Consider the following 18,004-nt stretch of genomic DNA (forward strand, 5'->3'; position numbering starts at 1 on the left):
ACCATGTGTTTGTACACAGTAGACATATCTACTGCTGTATTCACTGTCTGTGGCAAGTCCTTCAAAACCTGTTCTTGACTTGCCTTTTCCCACATCCTCTGAACGCTTAGCTAACTAAATGACTTAAGTTGGCAAGCAATTGTTGCTTTTTCATCTTCATTGTCACTGTTGTGTGCCTTCAATAGCATACATGTGGATATTATGAAAGAAACTTCCAGGCAAACCCTTGCAACACTTTTAAGGGTTCCATGGTGTAATGGTTAGCACTCTGGACTTTGACTCCAGCGATCTGAGTTCAAATCTCAGTGGAACCTGATTTTAAGTTGCATGTATGCATTGGCTTAAGTTAAGTGTAGTATTTTGTTTGTTTTGTAGTATCTTGTTTGTGTTGTAGTATCTATAGAGATTTGTGGTGTAGTATGGAACCATTGTCCTGTCTTTTATGTATTATGAAACTTATTGCCGCCGGTCTTGGCAGGACTCCCTGGAAGAAGAGTTACTGTAGCTCAATGGGATTGTTCCTGGTTAAATAAAGGTTAAATAAAAATAAAATGAATCTGTAATATGTCCAAACATTCCTCTCTTCATTACCGACATACTGGAAGTCGGCCATGTTTAATTGGATGCTCTCCAGTTATTGCTGTTTGGTAGATTGACATTATATTTTCCTACTTTGGGGACTTTTCATTTCATATTCTTTGTCTGACATTTTCTATTCCCTGTTTGTTTTTTCTGTGACTGCATGTGGTTTTAAATCTGTTGGAGTTTCTTCAGACTAAAGCAAAGACACTGATGATGTCATCCAAAAGAAACATAAAGGACAGCAACCTGTTTCCAGAGGACACTAAAGAATGACGGAGCAGCAGGAAACAGAGCAGCTCAAATAGCAAACAGCTGATTTATTCATCTGACTCGTAGGATAACGCCAATGATTGACTTGTTTTAAATGTCTGGGAATGTGGAACAGCTCCATGCTGACTACCTGAAATAAAACAAGGCCACATGCTGATTATTGGGGACTTGATTTGATGGATTTATTCTTCCTGTTGTGTCTCTGTTTAAACTCCTAATTTAAAGGTAAAGTCAGCATCCACTAAAGGTTGTGTTGTTGCTGCTGACAGACTCAGATTATTATTCTAAGTGTGTGACAACATTATGGGATGGATCCCTACAGAGATAGACCTTTTAGTTAAAGAGGAACATCCTTTGAGTTTGGATCCTTTAGTTTCCAACCAGTGGTGATTGTAGGAACAGTGGAAAGATGAACCAAGATGGCTTGTCATATTTTGTTTTTTTCTATTGACTATAGTTGTGTTTGTTATTAACAGAAATCAACCTGTCAACATTTCTATTCATCATAAAGTTCCAACGTTAAGATTTTTGCCGCCAGTTCAAAAGGGAGCTGAACACGGAGGAGGATTCCTCCCTAACGGCCGCTCTGCTCTGCTCCGTGCCCCTGCTGTCCGGTAATAGTTAAAGCAGATAAAAACCTAAAGAACACTCAAAAGCTTCAAGATAAAACTTACTTAAGAATAGGGTGACCACCTGCTAATAAGCCCAAGGGGGGACAAGTGGTATGTTTCCGAGGGACAATGTGGGACACTGCCTGGCGCAGCGGTGCCTACCCCCCCTCCCCCCCACGAGCAGACTCACTAATACTGGTTTACCCATTTCTAGCACATACCACCTTACATGGTATATTAATAATGCCCTATGCCCCTGAACATGTGTAACTGCTGATGTAAGCTCATGAATAGGCCAACCAATGTGTATTTTCTAAATAAAGATTAATATTTTGAACATTCATACAATTATAATATAATTGACAGATGCACTTCCACTTACGATTTACTTTAGCTATTTAATTTTATATTTCCTTACAATTTATTCACTTTAAATACATAATATAAAATTATAGGACTAACAGGAATTGTAGTTTCTCAACACCACAGGAACAGTTTAAACAAAAGAGTCTTCCCAGTCTTCCTTGTACCAACCTTTTCTTTTTAACTGAAGGTGGGGGGGCCTCAGACTGCTCAGACTCGGGCTCTTTCTCCATTTTTTGAATTGGAAAGCGCGTTCCTAAAAGTCCCTTCCCAGTGTCTGGTATGCACGTGCGTGCGCTGTCATGACAACGAATCAGAGGGATTTTAACTATTTGGCTGATTTACAGTCATATTCTGTACATTCTGGCTGATAGTGACGTTTAGAAGTCAGAGAGACTAAATCCGTTCAGATCACAGATCATCTCCAGTCTGTTGTTAATTAAAATCAGCATCAGATCTCATGTAGAACATTCTGAGAGCTACAATTAAAACTAGAGACTGTTCCAGCTGATATGTGGGTCTGATTATATTTTATTAAATCGGAATCGCACCACAGTGTTTTTGTCACCTCCTCTTCTGAAATTGGCTGGAAACTGTCCGACTTTACCTCAGCTTTTTGTCCCCCCCCCTACCGGCTGCTGCCGCCGGCTCTCGTCTACTTTACAGGCGCAGTTCATCCCGAACGAGTTGTTCGTTTGGCTGCCTCGGGCTCCAAGATAGAGCGACCAACTTTTTTTTTGAGCAAGCATTGATTATGCGTGACACGGTCTCAATTTGCGGGACGTATGAATTGGGCTTCAAACGCTGTGCGCGCACGCGTTAGCGGGACGGGTGGTCACCCTAGCCTGGACGCGGAGGGGTGTGTGTCTTCTCTCTGCTCTGACTGCAGGCTGTGCCTGCTGCGCGAGGCTACTGCTAACTGTGAGTGCTTTTGGACGGGAGAGGGGCTCACGGCAGCTCCCGTGGTTGAGCAGTCTTTTTCACCTCCCATCCTGTAGTCTACTCGCGCCCCCCCAGGAGAGAGGGGGGCGCGCCCCACCGGTTGAGAACCACTGGATTAAAATAACTTAATGATCCTCAGTGGGGAAATTACAATTTACACTCAGTTACTAATCACTCACAGGGCTGAAATACACACACAAACTGCACTAAGGACATTTGACCCCGACGTGATTTGAACACGCAACCTTCTGATCTGGAGTCAGACACGCTACCATTGCGCCACGAGGTCTGCTGATTAATACAAGTACACATCAACTTTCGTTTTGATTAATGCATATCTGTTCTTTTTAAGGCATATACACATATGCATATATGCCTATACGTTATATGCCTCTACGTTCTTTTTGAGTAATACATACACATAATCTTTCTTTTTGATTAATATAATTTCATCTATAATATTTATTGATCCCCAGTGGGGAAATTACAATTTACACTCTGTGTACACTTTTTCAGTAATCCCACACAGGCCTGAAATACACACACACACGCTCAGGATCTATTCAAGCACTAATGGAGAGATGTGAGAGTGAGTAGGCTACCAGCTGGACCAGCGCCTTGAGCGGTTGGGGGGGTACCTGGCAGTTACCAGGATGTGAAGTGGCATCCAACCACTCTGTAATTTGGTCCGCATGGGGACTTGAACTGGCGACCCTCCGGTTCCCAACGCAGCTCCCTACATGTGCCAACATTCTATTTTTTACAGTGACATATCTGATTGTAACGGCAAATGTCAGGAAATATGGAGAGGTGCATTAAGACATCTTTTTAAAGCAGATGGACTTTTCCTTAAAGGAGAATTCCAGTCAATTTCAACACGTAGCTCTGTAGTTTGTACATTAGGAGGTCTGTCAGTGGAGAGAGAAAAGAAACCAATCGGTGGTGTCTACCCCGTGTTATCCTCCTGCTAGAGTTAGCACCCAACAGCCTTAAACAGGGACAGTTAGTTTAAACTTGTTTTTAGCCTCTAAACAACCAATCAACCTCACTGAATACCAAACTGATTTTCACATGTTCTTTTGCTGCAAAGGTCATACATGTAGCTATGATACAGGACACATGGTTAGGTGTATTTTAATATTCATAGTGGGTAGTAATAGAATATTCTGATATGATATAAAGTCACTAGACGTCCGAGATCAAAACTGGGAACATAATCCCTGAAAATGGAGAAACACGGGGACATTTCCAGTTTGACTATCAATCTGATTAAAAACCTAATGTTGTGTCTTTAAAAACAGAACAGGAACAGAGGTAGTTTTATATGTGATGTAGGCTATGATTGGTATTATGCAAATCACACACTATAAATATGGTAGAGAAGCAGAAACAGATAGTGGCAGTAAAGTCAGATATTTTAATTTAAATTATAGAAACAAAATGATTATATTATAAGAGTCTACTTGAAGCTTTTTTTATTTGTCTCTCTCTCTCTCACTCATACACACACACACACACACACACACACACACACACAGACACACACTGTACTACCACGTTGTTCTGCATCCATCTCCTCCCAGCCCTTGACATTTAGCAGCCCCACTCCCAACACACACACACACACACACACACACACACACACTAGGGCGGCACGATATTGACAAAATGTGATATTGCAATATTGATTATGAAAACTGCAATATCAATATGTTTTCTGATATTTTTAAACGTGTAAAATTACAAAATAGATTCATAACAAATTAAACTATTTCTCTTACAACAAAAGGGTTATTTAAACTGACATATCAAAGTGGTCCAACACCCTGAGCGGTTTGGGGGTTCAGTGCCTTGCTTCAGAGCCCAGGAGATGAAGTGGCATCTCTCCAGCCACCAACCCACACTTTGGTCCACATGGGGACTTAAACCAGCAACCCTCTGGTTCCCAACCTAACTCCATACAGACTGATCCACTGCCCCCCTAAACATTTGATCCCAACATAATTTGAACACACAACTTTCTGATCTGGAGTCAGACACGCTACCGTTGTGCCACAAGGTCAACTGATCAATAAATATACACATCAACTTCCTTTTAGATTAATGCATAAACACATTAACTTTCTTTTAGATTAATGCATAAACACATTAACTTTCTTTTTAATTAATGTATATACACATCAACTTTTGTTTTGATAAATTTATAAACATCAACTTTTGTTTTGATAAATGCATATACACTAGGGATGAGCGAGTACAGCATTATCTGTATCTGTATCTGTTTACCACATGAATTATCTGTATCCGGATCCGTACTCGGACTGGGCGGGGCCTAAACCGGAAATGGTCAGATTTAACCCGGAAGTGGGTCGGGTTCTCTTGAAATGGGCGGGGCTTTAACCGGTATGTTATTTAAGCATGCAATTGATATAAGTTGATCAAAAATTGTTATATTTATTGCTGATTTGAAAACTATTTACATGACAGCATCGAGCTTCAGATCAATGGTGTTGTCATGGTAACAAACAAACTATATACAGAACGTTTTGCAACAATGAATACAACACATGGGTCGCAATTATGAAGTAAAATGTAATGAACAAGAGTTTTCATACTCAATATAACTTTCTTTTTAACTTTTTATTTTTGTATGATCAGTGTGATTTTTTTGTTTTTGGTTCTTTTTATTTTTTTTTGTTTTTTTTTATTTCCACACCAGGTGTGTGTGTGTGTGTGTGTGTGTGTGTGAGTAAGAGAGAGACACAGAGAGAGAGGGGGCAGGGGGGGGGGGCAGCTGACAGTAAAAAAAAAAAATCTCCGATGGCAGAGACGCAAAGGGACTTGCATTTAAACCAAGCAGCACGTCTGAAACCCACGTTCACCAGAAATCTACTGGTTACTATGTAAGGACTACAAACCCATGTTCACCAGAAATCTACTGGTTACTATGTAAGGACTACAAACCCCACGTTCACCAGAAATCTACTGGTTACTATGTAAGGACTACAAACCCCACGTTCACCAGAAATCTACTGGTTACTATGTAAGGACTACAAACCCCACGTTCACCAGAAATCTACTGGTTACTATGTAAAGACTACAAACCCCACGTTCACCAGAAATCTACTGGTTTCTATGTAAGGACTAAAAACCCCACGTTCACCAGAAATCTACTGGTTACTATGTAAGGACTACGAACCCCACGTTCACCAGAAATCTACTGGTTACTATGTAAGGACTACAAACCCCACGTTCACCAGAAATCTACTGGTTAGTAGGCTCGTTCGAGATGAACTGCGCCTCGCCTGTAAAGTGGACGAGAGCAGGCGGCAGCAGCGGGGGGCGGTGACAGAAAGCTGCGGTAAAGTCGGACAGTTTCCAGCCGATTCCAGCTCCTTCAGGCTGGACAGGAAGTGATGAAAACACTGTGGTGCGATTCCGATTTAATAAAATATAATCAGACCCACATATCAGCTTGTACACAGTCTCCAGTTGTTTTAATTATGACTAAGTAGCTGGCAAAGTGCTCTACATGCGATCTGTTGCTGATTTTAATGAACAACACACTGTAGATGATACATGATCTTATCAGATTAGTCTGTCTGACTTCTAAACGTCTCTATCAGCCACACAGCATGTGTTCTGGACAGAATAAGTCTTTAAATCAGACAAATAGTAATTAAAATCCCTCCGATTCAAAAACGATAAAAAGGTTTATATAAAACGTCATCATGTTGTAAACCAATCAGCTGTTAAATCAGCTGAGAAGCCGGCGTTTCCCAGCATGCTCTGGGTCCGCCTGGGTCCGCCTGGCTCTTGCAGTCGGTGAAAAGCAACTGCGCCGCCTGCGTCTCAGACCTGCGGCCGCCTTGCTCTCGTGAGATTTCCGTTGCCCACGTGTGCATGACGTCAGAGCAAGTCGGACACAAATCTAACCGGCATGCAACGGGCGCCGATCGCCGGTGATCGATTCTGCGCAGACCTGGCTCATCTCGAACGAGCCTACTATGTAAGGACTACAAACCCCACGTTCACCAGAAATCTACTGGTTACTATGTAAGGACTACAAACCCCACGTTCACCAGAAATCTACTGGTTACTATGTAAGGACTACAAACCCCACGTTCACCAGAAATCTACTGGTTACTATGTAAGGACTACAAACCCCACGTTCACCAGAAATCTACTGGTTACTATGTAAGGACTACAAACCCCACGTTCACCAGAAATCTACTGGTTACTATGTAAGGACTACAAACCGAAGTTAAAAACAAACCTGAAGCTGAAGAAACCCTAAACGTTAACGGAACAGATCCGCAGACCGAATTGACTGAGGGAGAGAGAGAGAGAGAGAGAGAGAGAGAGAGAGAGAGAGAGAGAGAGAGAGAGAGAGAGCGAGACAGAGCGCATTTCTCCATGTTCTGTGTGTGTGTGATTGATCCGAGCGGGTTTGTAGGCGGGGGGGGGGGGGGCGCTGTGATTATCACAGAACGCTGCGCGGCCAGTTGAGGAGTTTTATTCAATCCGAGCACGGATATTGACTCATATTACTCGGATAATACTTGTACTCGGCAAAAGTGCTTTATCCGTACCGGATACTCGTTTCAGCCGGATACTCGGATCACCCCTAGTGTACATGCAGTAATATAAAAGAAAGTTGATGTCATAATGAATTGTGTATACCTTCACAAAAGTGCTTGTTTTGCCACTGAGAGGCTCTGATTATTATTCTAAATTTTTGACAACTTTATGGAAAGGATTTTAAGGAGGTTGACCTTTTGGTTGAAGAGTAAGATTCTTTTTTAAACATAAAAAAATCCACGTAATTAAAATTGCTAAATCCATCAGACTCCATGTGAATAAACAGTAATTTTAGCATCGTAAAACACGCACTTCATTCAAAGTCGAAAGAAACTAAATAAAACTATGAAAAGCCGTTTTGGGTCGTCTTTTCACTTCTCCAACCATCACAACTCTAGTTTTGGTTTAATAAACTCCTAGTTACCGACCTACAGGTGAAAATATCTCTGCTCTAAACACGTTAAATTAATTTACACATTATAGTGTGATGTGTATATTCTCATAATGTATTACAATATATTTTGTTTTCATCCCTCAAAAATAAATAAAAATAAAATGATAAAGTCTTATAGACTGGAATTGTCTACAGTGTATGACATCACAGCATTCTATAACACATCAAAAGAACTACTGGCCAATCAGCTGTGAGTTCACAATGACCTCATCAGTGAGGTCACAAAACGTCCATAGAGGACCTTATAAGTACAAGCCATGTTGAGTCTTTAAGTTCAGGGTCCTGCTCGGGTAGCTGGAGGCCAGCGGCTTCGGCAGAGACTAGGCGCTGCGAAAGCAGTTGGTCTTTGGAGGCCTCGCTGCCAGAAGACTAGGACCAGATGCTGCTAAAGCAGTTGGTCTTTGAGGCCTCCTCGTCTGAATCCGCCGACCTCCAGTCAGCCAGAGCAGAGGGCCCGACCTGCTCCGCTGAGGAACAGATACCAGCTCTGGGGGCAGGGGCCAGGGACCAGGGTAAGTGGTTTAGAAAGGTATTAGGGATCATGAATGTGCTTCAGCAAAACTAAAAACAAGTCTGAAAAAAAAAGCCCATAGTGTCACACCACCTTGTGTGTGTGTGACCTCTCAGGTCATCTGGGACAGGTCTACTTTCTGTCCCCAGAGTCAGAACTAAACAGGGTGAAGCAGCTTTCAGTTTCTATGCTCCTCATATCTGGAATAAACTCCCAGAAACCTGTAGATCCGCTGCTACTCTCAGTTCTTTTAAATCAAGGCTGAAGACCTTTCTTTTTGATGCTGCCTTTCTTTAAATGACTGCTCATTTCTTTAAATTTCTTATGCTGCACTGTAACTTTTATTCTTGTGTTTTATATGTCCTAATGTTTCTATTTTGTTTTTAACTGTCTATTCATGTGTTTTATTGGTTTTAATGCTTATGATTTTTAACTGTTTGTACTTGTGTTTTATCTGTTTAACTGATTTTATGTAAAGCACTTTGAATTGCCCTGTTGCTGAAATGTGCTCTACAAATAAAGCTGCCTTGCGTGTGTGTGTACTAAACTATGACTTTTATGACATTTTATGAATTTTGTCATACTAAACTATGACTTTTATGAATTTTTGACATGTTATACTACAACTTTTTATGAATTTTTGACATACTATACTCTGACTTTTTTTGAATATTTGTCATATTATACTATGACTTTTTTGAATATTTGTCATATTATACTATGACTTTTTTTGAATATTTGTCATATTATACTATGACTTTTATGATTTTTTGACACGTTATAATATGACTTTTATGATTTTTTTGTCATACTAAACTATGACTTTCATGATTTTTTGTCATACTATACTATGACTTTTTATGAATTTTTCGACATACTATACTATGACTTTTAATGACATTTAATGAATTTTTGTCATACTATACTATGACTTTTATGAATTTTTTGACATACTACACTATGACTTTTATGATTTTTTTCAACATACTATGTCTCTTTTTGAAAAGGGGGAATTAGCTCAAATGGTAGAGCGCTTGCTCAGCATGCGAGAGGTAGCGGGATCAATGCCCGCATTCTCCAGAGGACTTCAGATTCTTCTTGCTTTACAACAAGCACTATAAATCTGGACTCGTTACTTATTAATATTGTTACTTGTTACTTGTTAATATTTCAACATATTATACTATGACTTTTTATGTTTTTGTCGACATACTATCCTATTACTTTTATGACTTTTTTGAGATACTATACTATGACTTTCATGATTTTTTGTCATACTAAACTACGACTTTTTACAGATATTTTGACATACTATACTATGCCTTTTTATGATTTTTTGTTATACTAAACTCTGACTTTTAATGACATTTTATGAATTTTTGTCATACTAAACTATGGCGTTTATGAGTTTTCGACATACTATACTATGACTTTTATGAATATTTTGACGTACTATACTATGAGTTACTACGAGGCTTTGAATTTAATTAATTTGTGGATGAAAATATATTTCAAACTGAATCATTGTTTTTTTTGACACACACACACTCAAGCACACGCACACAAACAAGCACACTCTGTTCTCCAACAAGAAATAAGGAAGAATAAAAGGATCTGTCTCTGTCTTCATGATATCAGGTTGGCAATAATGAGCCAATCCCTTATTAAAATTTTTATCAACACCCTTCACTCTTTGCAATTTTGCTCTGACATTGTTTATTTTAGAAAATTGTAACCAGCATTAATGAGTAGTTTTAGGTCTGTGTGAATGTGGGCCGAGTATTTACCTCGGCTGAACTTGTGAACATCTCTTTGGCATATTCCCAGTCTGATCAAGTCCAGGTGCTGGAAAATCTGTGATTTACGTTTTGAGGGAATGGGATCTGCATGTGCTTTCTTACCAGAAAGTTTCTGGAGGTCCAAATGGCATCTTTGATGGCGGCCATGGTGAGCCACTGATTTGCAAAGTTACATGCTGGTATCTGTTTCTTTGGCCTGACGGATGGACAGACGACACAAAAGCATAATACTTCTTGCCAAGACATAACAAGAAACAAAAAAAAGAGGTGGGGGAGATAGAGTTAAGCCCTGACAGAATAGAGAACTACAGACAAAAGATGTGAAATAGTACCAAGTGTTACCAGAAGAATTGGAAAAAAACTAGAACTTTAAAGTACAAACCTTTCTTCAAGAACTCTTTATTGTGGTCACATTGGCCCTCATTTCTGAAACGTGCATACGACCTAAAACCGGCGTAGGACGGGCGTACGCCGATTCCTACGCAAAGTTTGGCAAAGTATGTGGAGTACATAAGTCTCCACATACATTGTTTTTATTAAGATTGAAGACCAAATTTACGAAATTTTCCCAACCATCGTGCTTGTTGGCGCAGTAGGCAGCGCGTCAGTCTCATAATCTGAAGGTCGTGAGTTCAACCCTCACACGGGGCACGTGTTTCAAAAACAAAAAACACAACTGATACTGGAAATACAGTGACTTTCAGGTGGTTGAATACTGGCACAAGCACATGAATGGAAGTTGTGATTCTGTGGTTATTTCTGAGATTGAGACAAGGAAAGGCATTCTTGCATTCTTTAAGAGGGTGGGGAGGCGTCTACCTCAACTGGTTGGGGGTGAGAGAAAGAGACAGACAGAGAGAGAAGAGACATGGAGAATTGTAGCAGAGGGTGTCGAGCAGGGACATGGAGGCAGCAGGTGACTCTAACCACCGATCTAAACTCCTTAACAGTAGGAGTAGGGCAGGTCACCACTACATCGTAGTGATTTGTGATTATGCAACACGTTACCCAGAGGCTTTCCCCCTCAGAAACACCAAGGCTAGACAAGTGGCCAATAGTTTACTTCAACATTTTTCCCGGGTAGGGGTCCCCATAGAAATCTTAACCGATCAGAAAACTAACTCAACATTGAAGGAGATATACCCCCTGTTAGGGATCCGGGGCATTAAAACAACACCCTACATAGTTTGTGGCTTCATAAACAATATTGTATTATCTCATAGGTACTGGAAGCAACCCGTCTCCACCAGTGCATTTCTCAATGCCCAGATGTGTTACAAGATTGCAGTGAGTGTTGTATTGTCCAGCAGAAGGGCAACAGATGTGTTACCTTTCGACTAGATTTACACCATAGCAGTGCAAGCATTTTGCCAAGGCTCACTTTCCAGCCACCGCCATGTTTTGAAACCATATACAAAATATTACATATTTCACCCAGGTGTCTTCTCTTATTTAATGATCTCACAAAAAGTAAAAAAAAAAGCTAAAAACATTCAGGGGATGTAGCTCAGTGGTAGAGCGCATGCTTTGCATGTATGAGGCCCTGGATTCAATCCCTGGCATCTCCAACAAGTCTCCAGTCTGTCAAAGAGCTGCTTTTTTTAAATACTTTTCTTATTCTGAAAGAGAAAAGTATTAAAAGGCAATCTCCTTGTGTTCATGGTAATTAATGCAAAAATCAGTCTCAATGACCAAGATTTGCAGTGAGCAGTGCATTGTCTAGTGATGGTATAGTGGTGAGCATAGCTACCTTCCAAGTAGTTGACCTGGGTTAGATTCCCAGCCATCGCAGTAGTTTTCATTGTGTGGTTACTTGCTTTATTTGTCAAGATTAGCCAGAAAGGTTACTTGCCCCACTGATTTGATAAAATATTAGATCTCTTTTATGGTACAAATAAGGGACTTTATCAATCAATCAAGCTGCCTCCATGAGGATCCACAGACACAGGGAGTGCTCTGCGATTTGCACTTTGCCCGTGTCTGGTAACTACTACTAACCAATTGAAAAGTTTATCAACAGAGCAGAAAGCAGCAGAAAGGCAACAGGTGTGTTACTTTTCAACTATGATTTATACCGTAGCAGTGCAAGTATTTTCCCCAGGTTTGATTTCCAGCCATCGCAGTTGTATTTACAGTTTTGAAGCCATATACAACATTAACATTACATGTTTTACCCATGTTTCTTCTTTTATTCAGTGATATTTCAATTTCTTCGCGGTGAGTCAACCAGAAGGATTAATAAAGAAAAGTCTTAGTCTATCTTGGAAAAAAGTAAAAAAAATCTGAAAATCTTCAGGGGATGTTGTCCAGTGGTAGAGTGCATTTGACACAAACTAAACGGTGTCCCTTTTATACCTCAGACTATCAGATAGCACTACAAGCACTTTAAATGTAGTATATTTATTGTATTACGCTCCAGTTTTTATGGGTGTTACAGCAGGTATGAGCACTGTAGTTTGCATATTCGTGGATGAAATATAATTGACATGTAATTAAGTTTATTTTTCAGCAAGTGGAGACATTTCACTTCAGACAGATGCAGCAACAGATGCTTCGTTAAACATTAACACACAGGAAATAGAAAGTAATGCTGATACAATTAGCAGAGGATGGTTTCGATCCATCGACCTCTGGGTTATGGGCCCAGCACGCTTCCGCTGCGCCACTCTGCTCTACCGTTAGTACTCAGGGGCGGGAAGATGTGTGATTGACATTTTGAGGGAAGGTTTGGGAACCCACGGCCACCAAGGTACCAACAGCTCACGGGTTGTAAAGTTAAACATTTGGTAGATGTGGTTGCTCCTTGCCACTATCTTTTATGTGAGCTTCCTGATTACTCACACCTTGATTAGTCACATGTAACGCTTGTGATTGGCTGGTGTTTTAAAACAAGGGCTCCGCTCTACCAACTGAGCTATCGAAGGGACCTAATACATATGTACGCACTTTCCATTTATATTTATATGATAACACAGGACCCCCTGGAGGGTATTCTTTAGATTTTGCAAACATTCACATAAACTCGCAGATCAACTGACAAGAATCCCACCCAAAAAAGGGATTTTACACCTGGAACGAGCCATTTTTTATTTCCTGTGGGGGTCCAAGTGGGACCGAGTGCAAAGAAGAGTGACAAAGAAGCCAAAGGAGAAAGGAGGGAAAGGGGAGCAGATTTACAGCTATACACATAACAGCAGCCACGGCCCCATCCAGAAATCCTAAGACTGCAGTTATGGCACGGTTCTGGATGGGATCATACCTCAGAAGATTGAAGATCTTGTAGCGGCCCCTCGGATTTTTGGACTCAGACGCAGAGAGTTTCAAACGGGTGTCACTTTAATTCTTCTTCTTAAGGAGCACCAGGCACCATTTGTATCATGAACACCGTGAAAACTACAGAAAACACAAGTACAACATGTTTCAATGTTGATTCACAAACAATTAAAATATTAATCATATTCACATATTAATCGTACCTTATTCCGCTCTCCGAGGGCGCTAATCAACGAGTTTCCCTCCATTAACTTGCATGCTCTCTATCTTGACACATTCTCACAGTTGGAGCTCTTAGAAATACCATGTGCGAACAACAAGAATAATAAAGTAAATCACAATGCGAACCTTTTCTTTACAAAATTCAAACGGATGAATGATTAATAACTTACAAGTTTTTACCACTCTGACGATGCGTGAGCAACACATTGTGAAGAGAGTATGACCGGAAGTGTAGCGTCAAACAAAATACAAGCAGAAGAAAATGGCGCTTTTCAAAATAAAAGCAGAACCGACCACTAGAACTGCAATGTATTGTTAACATAAAAAATATAATACTGTGTAGGAGAATAGAATTGCAATTTATCAGAGACATTTACAGATCTTACCCTTTGATCTTAAAGTACCTGGAAGGGATGAGCGAGTACAGCATTGTCTGTATCTGTATTTGTACTCGGACTGGGGCCTAACCCGGAAGTGGACAGGGTTTAACCCGGAAGTGGGTTGGGTTGTCTGGAAATCGGCGGGGCTTTAACCAGTATGTTATTTTAAGCATGCAATAGATACGGGTTGAACAGAAATTGTTGTATTTATTGCTGATTAGAAAAGTATTTCCATGACAACACAAGGATCTTTTTGTGTGTAGGGGAGGGGTACTGTGACTAGCCTATCACAGAATAGTGTAGGGGAGGGGTGCTGTGACTAGCCTATCACAGAATAGTGTAGGGGAGGGGTGCTGTGACTAGCCTATCACAGAACGCAGACACAGTCAGCTACACGTCAGTCAGATTTTTTAACAATCCGAGCACAGATATGGACTCGTAGTACTCGTATTATTCTTGTATTTGGCAAAAGTGCTTTATCCGTACCGGATACTCGTTTCTGCCGAGTATCCGGCTCATCTCTAGTGTCTAACAACTCTGTGCACTTTACCCATGTCCTGCTTTACTCAGCAGTTGAAAAGGATTTGTGCAAATTTGTATAGCACAGTGTTGTGGGATGTCGTGACCTCCTTGCATTTATGTAATTAATGCAAAAATCAGTCTCAATGCCCAGATGGGTTGCAAGATTTGCAGTGAATATCACATTGTCTAGTGATGGTGGTGTAGTAGTGAGCATAGCTACCTTCCAAGCAGTTGGTTTATCACCACTTTTTGGGTTTTTGTGGTCGAGTATTTAAGGCACTGGACTAGAAATCCATTGGGGTCTCCCCACGAAGGTCCAAATCCTGCCGACAATGAAAGGCAACCTTAGCGTTGGTAGCAAACCAATGGCACATCACATCATAAAAAATCTCACTTGTGCCTTTGTGAACAATATTGTATTATCCCATAGGTACTGAAAGCCTGATTTAGGGTCTTAGCCATGCTGAACACAGCCTGAGCCAAGGCCCGCTTTCCTCTCATGAGTCACCCCAGAAGGCGCTGTGGATCAACAGAACACATTATCTGCAAAGACAATAAAAGGAATTCTAAGGTGCCCAGACTTGACACACTGCTGCGCCTTGAGACGTGTTGTTCATGTCCAGGAGATGTGCTCTTTCCATCGCTTGACAATATTCCCTTTTAGGATCAAGAGTTCTTCTCCCACGCTGAACACAGGCTGAGCCAAGGGCCACTTTCCCCTCATGAGTAGTCCAACGCGTTCTCCGGGACTACCTTGAGTCCTTGTAGTATTGTGACAGGCGGAGATACTGTCCATTATACTAACGAGGAATGGCCAAGTTTAAAATTTGGCACATCATTCGATAGGTGGCGCTATTCCAGCATTTAGGCCACATCCACTTTTGTACTTTATAGTACAAACCTTAAAGTAAATGGTTGTTTTTTTCAATTCTTCTGGTCACACTTGGCACTATTCCACAACTTTGTCTGTAGTTCTCTGTTTTGTCAGGGCTTAACTCTGTCTACCGCAACTCTTTTTTTTGTTTCTTGTTACCTCCCGGCAAGAAATATTATTCTTTTGGGTCGTCTGTCCATCTCTACATCAGAATCAGAAATACTTTATTGATCCCCTAAAGGAAACTTTGGAAAAAAACAGATCCTTCGAGCCGGATTTGAACCAGTAACCTAAGGATTTCAGCTTTATGCGTCTACAGTCCTCCGCTCTACCAACTGAGTTATCGAAGGGAGCTAGCACATATTTATGCACTTCCCATTCTTGTGAATGAGGAAACACAGGACCCCCTGGAGGGACTTTCTGACTCATCAGGGGCTGTAGCTCAGTGATAGAGCACACTTTGAGTCTCAATGCCCAGATGTAGTACAAGATTTGAAGTGAACAACGCATTGCCCAGCGATGGTGGTATAGTGGTGAGCATAGCTGCCTTCCAAGCAGTTGACCTGGGTTCGATTCCCAGCCATCGCAGTAACTGTTTTTGGGTTGTGGTACTTTCTTTTTTACAAGAAGTCAGCAGAAAGGTTACTTGCCCAACCTGGTTTGATAAAATCTCTTTGAGCTGCATGATTATGGCCAAAATGATAACGACAATTACTTTGATCAATATGGAGATCACGATTAATTATCACAATTATTTGTTGATTTTCTACTCCAAAGTGCTGGAAAGGAAGGTTTCACCAATCGTTCAACCTCAGGTTAACAAGGAACAATCTCAGCAAGGTGATTGATGGATGATTCTAGTTACTTCACCAAGTTCAGGCCAAATGACACAGCTGTAAGAGACCACATTGGTTACCTTCCAGCAATGTAACATTTGCAAATGGCAGTGGTGGGATTTGAACCCACGCCTCCAGCGCCTTAGACCACTCGGCCACACTACCTGCAAGTACCAACTCTCCACATCGTGACAGACACAGGGGCCGTAACTAACGGTATGCTTGTTAATGTTATGGAAAAAAACCTTTGCAAGTAAAAGCCATAACTTTATTAAAAATGCTAATACTTTATTAAAAAAAAATTATCACACTTTTTCATTTTTCTCTGGCATTGTTGATTATTAGAATATTGTAACCAGCATTAAGTGAGTAGGTTTAGGTCTGTGTGAATATGGGCTGAGCATTTACCTGGGCTAAATTGTGAACATCTTCTTTTGCATATTCACTGTAAAGAGCCATTACTCCTCCAACTGCCAACTATTGTTCCAGAGACAATAGGATATACAGTTTTAGATTGCAAGGTAACTGTCCAAGACCAAAGACTACACGGAAATACCTCAAGTGATCAAAACAGTTTGCCAAAATTCGCAGCACAGATATAAAACCACTCTTTAAAATATGTTCATGTACCATTCAAAAACAAAGTACAATCATAAAACACATACTACTTAGATACTGCAGCCATCCTGATCACATCCATGGGGGGATCTGCATGTGCTTTCTTACCAGCAAGTTTCTGGAGGTCCAAATAGCATCTTTGATGGCAACAAGGTTAGCCACTGTGTGAGCCACAAAGTGTATAGCTGTAAATCTGCTCCCTAAAAACAATAACAGGTCCGGCACTCCTTTCCCTCTTTTCTCCTTTGGCTTCTTTGTTAGCTACAAACGTCCCTGGGTGGACTTGAACCACCATCCTTTCGGTTAACAGCCGACTGCGCTGACCTATTGCGCCACAGAGACTGCGCTTGTTGGACATTTTATGAGCGGGAGCTCGATCTTTAAGCCACAAACATTTGCTTTATGGCTTTTTGAAGTTGAGCTGCACATGTATGCTTATCAGGCTATTTTCCTGTTACTCAGAATTGAGGAAGCTGACTCATGCGGAAATGTAGAAGCTGGACGTGCATTGTACTGTTCTTACATGTCACTTGGATTCTGACTTTGATTTCAAATATTGGCATTCAAGAAAATTCCGGAACTGATGATGTATCAGTCATTTTGCTGGTGTTTCTTGGTCACAGCAGCAAGCTTGATCATTGACATACAGTTGCACGCCACGTATCACAAAACTGTTGGGTGGGGCCTTATGTATTTGCTTGTATTACATCAAGTGACCTGCATACCAACCACCATCAGAGATGGCAAAAGTACTCACTGCCCGTACTCAAGTAGAAGTACATATAATTGTGTTAACAAATACTCTGGTAAAAGTAGAAGTACTGATTTAACTTCTTTACTCAAGTAAAAGTAACAAAGTACAGGCTTAGCAATTAACTTAAAAAGAGTAAGAAGACTCGCCCCAATGGTGCTATTAAAAGCCTCCTTCACCATTCTGGCTGGGACAATGTCTAAGGGACAGTTGGTAGGTTTCATGTGTTGTACAACCTCAACACAGGCTTAAATTCCTCAAACACAGCTGAGTGTGTAGGAGAAGCAGATAAAAAGACCTTAAAATTAGCACTGGTAATTTCCCAGATAGATGCTACTTTGTCAATAAAATAACCAAGACATTTCTCACATGTACTAATTGACACATCTGTTGGAGCAGAGGTGCATGGATTTAT

The 18,004-nt window shown here is 40.8% G+C and overlaps 6 non-coding genes across 6 annotated transcripts; 3 read left to right on the plus strand and 3 right to left on the minus strand.

Annotated features, from left to right (window-relative positions):
• Nucleotides 1-242: 242 nt before the first annotated feature.
• Nucleotides 243-314, plus strand: trnaq-uug (transfer RNA glutamine (anticodon UUG)). Its single transcript has one exon. It is a non-coding gene; the product is annotated as a tRNA-Gln (tRNA).
• A 2,671-nt stretch (nucleotides 315-2,985) lies between these two features.
• On the minus strand, nucleotides 2,986-3,057 carry trnaw-cca (transfer RNA tryptophan (anticodon CCA)). Its single transcript has one exon. It is a non-coding gene; the product is annotated as a tRNA-Trp (tRNA).
• Nucleotides 3,058-11,609: 8,552 nt separating this feature from the next.
• On the plus strand, nucleotides 11,610-11,681 carry trnaa-ugc (transfer RNA alanine (anticodon UGC)). The gene has a single exon. It is a non-coding gene; the product is annotated as a tRNA-Ala (tRNA).
• A 1,032-nt stretch (nucleotides 11,682-12,713) lies between these two features.
• Nucleotides 12,714-12,785, minus strand: trnam-cau (transfer RNA methionine (anticodon CAU)). The gene has a single exon. It is a non-coding gene; the product is annotated as a tRNA-Met (tRNA).
• A 3,115-nt stretch (nucleotides 12,786-15,900) lies between these two features.
• On the plus strand, nucleotides 15,901-15,972 carry trnag-ucc (transfer RNA glycine (anticodon UCC)). Its single transcript has one exon. It is a non-coding gene; the product is annotated as a tRNA-Gly (tRNA).
• Nucleotides 15,973-17,106: 1,134 nt separating this feature from the next.
• On the minus strand, nucleotides 17,107-17,180 carry trnan-guu (transfer RNA asparagine (anticodon GUU)). Its single transcript has one exon. It is a non-coding gene; the product is annotated as a tRNA-Asn (tRNA).
• Between the last annotated feature and the right edge of the window lie 824 nt (nucleotides 17,181-18,004).

The sequence above is a fragment of the Etheostoma spectabile genome, unplaced genomic scaffold (genome assembly GCF_008692095.1).
Source record: "Etheostoma spectabile isolate EspeVRDwgs_2016 unplaced genomic scaffold, UIUC_Espe_1.0 scaffold00018484, whole genome shotgun sequence".
Classification (NCBI taxonomy): Eukaryota; Metazoa; Chordata; class Actinopteri; order Perciformes; family Percidae; genus Etheostoma; species Etheostoma spectabile.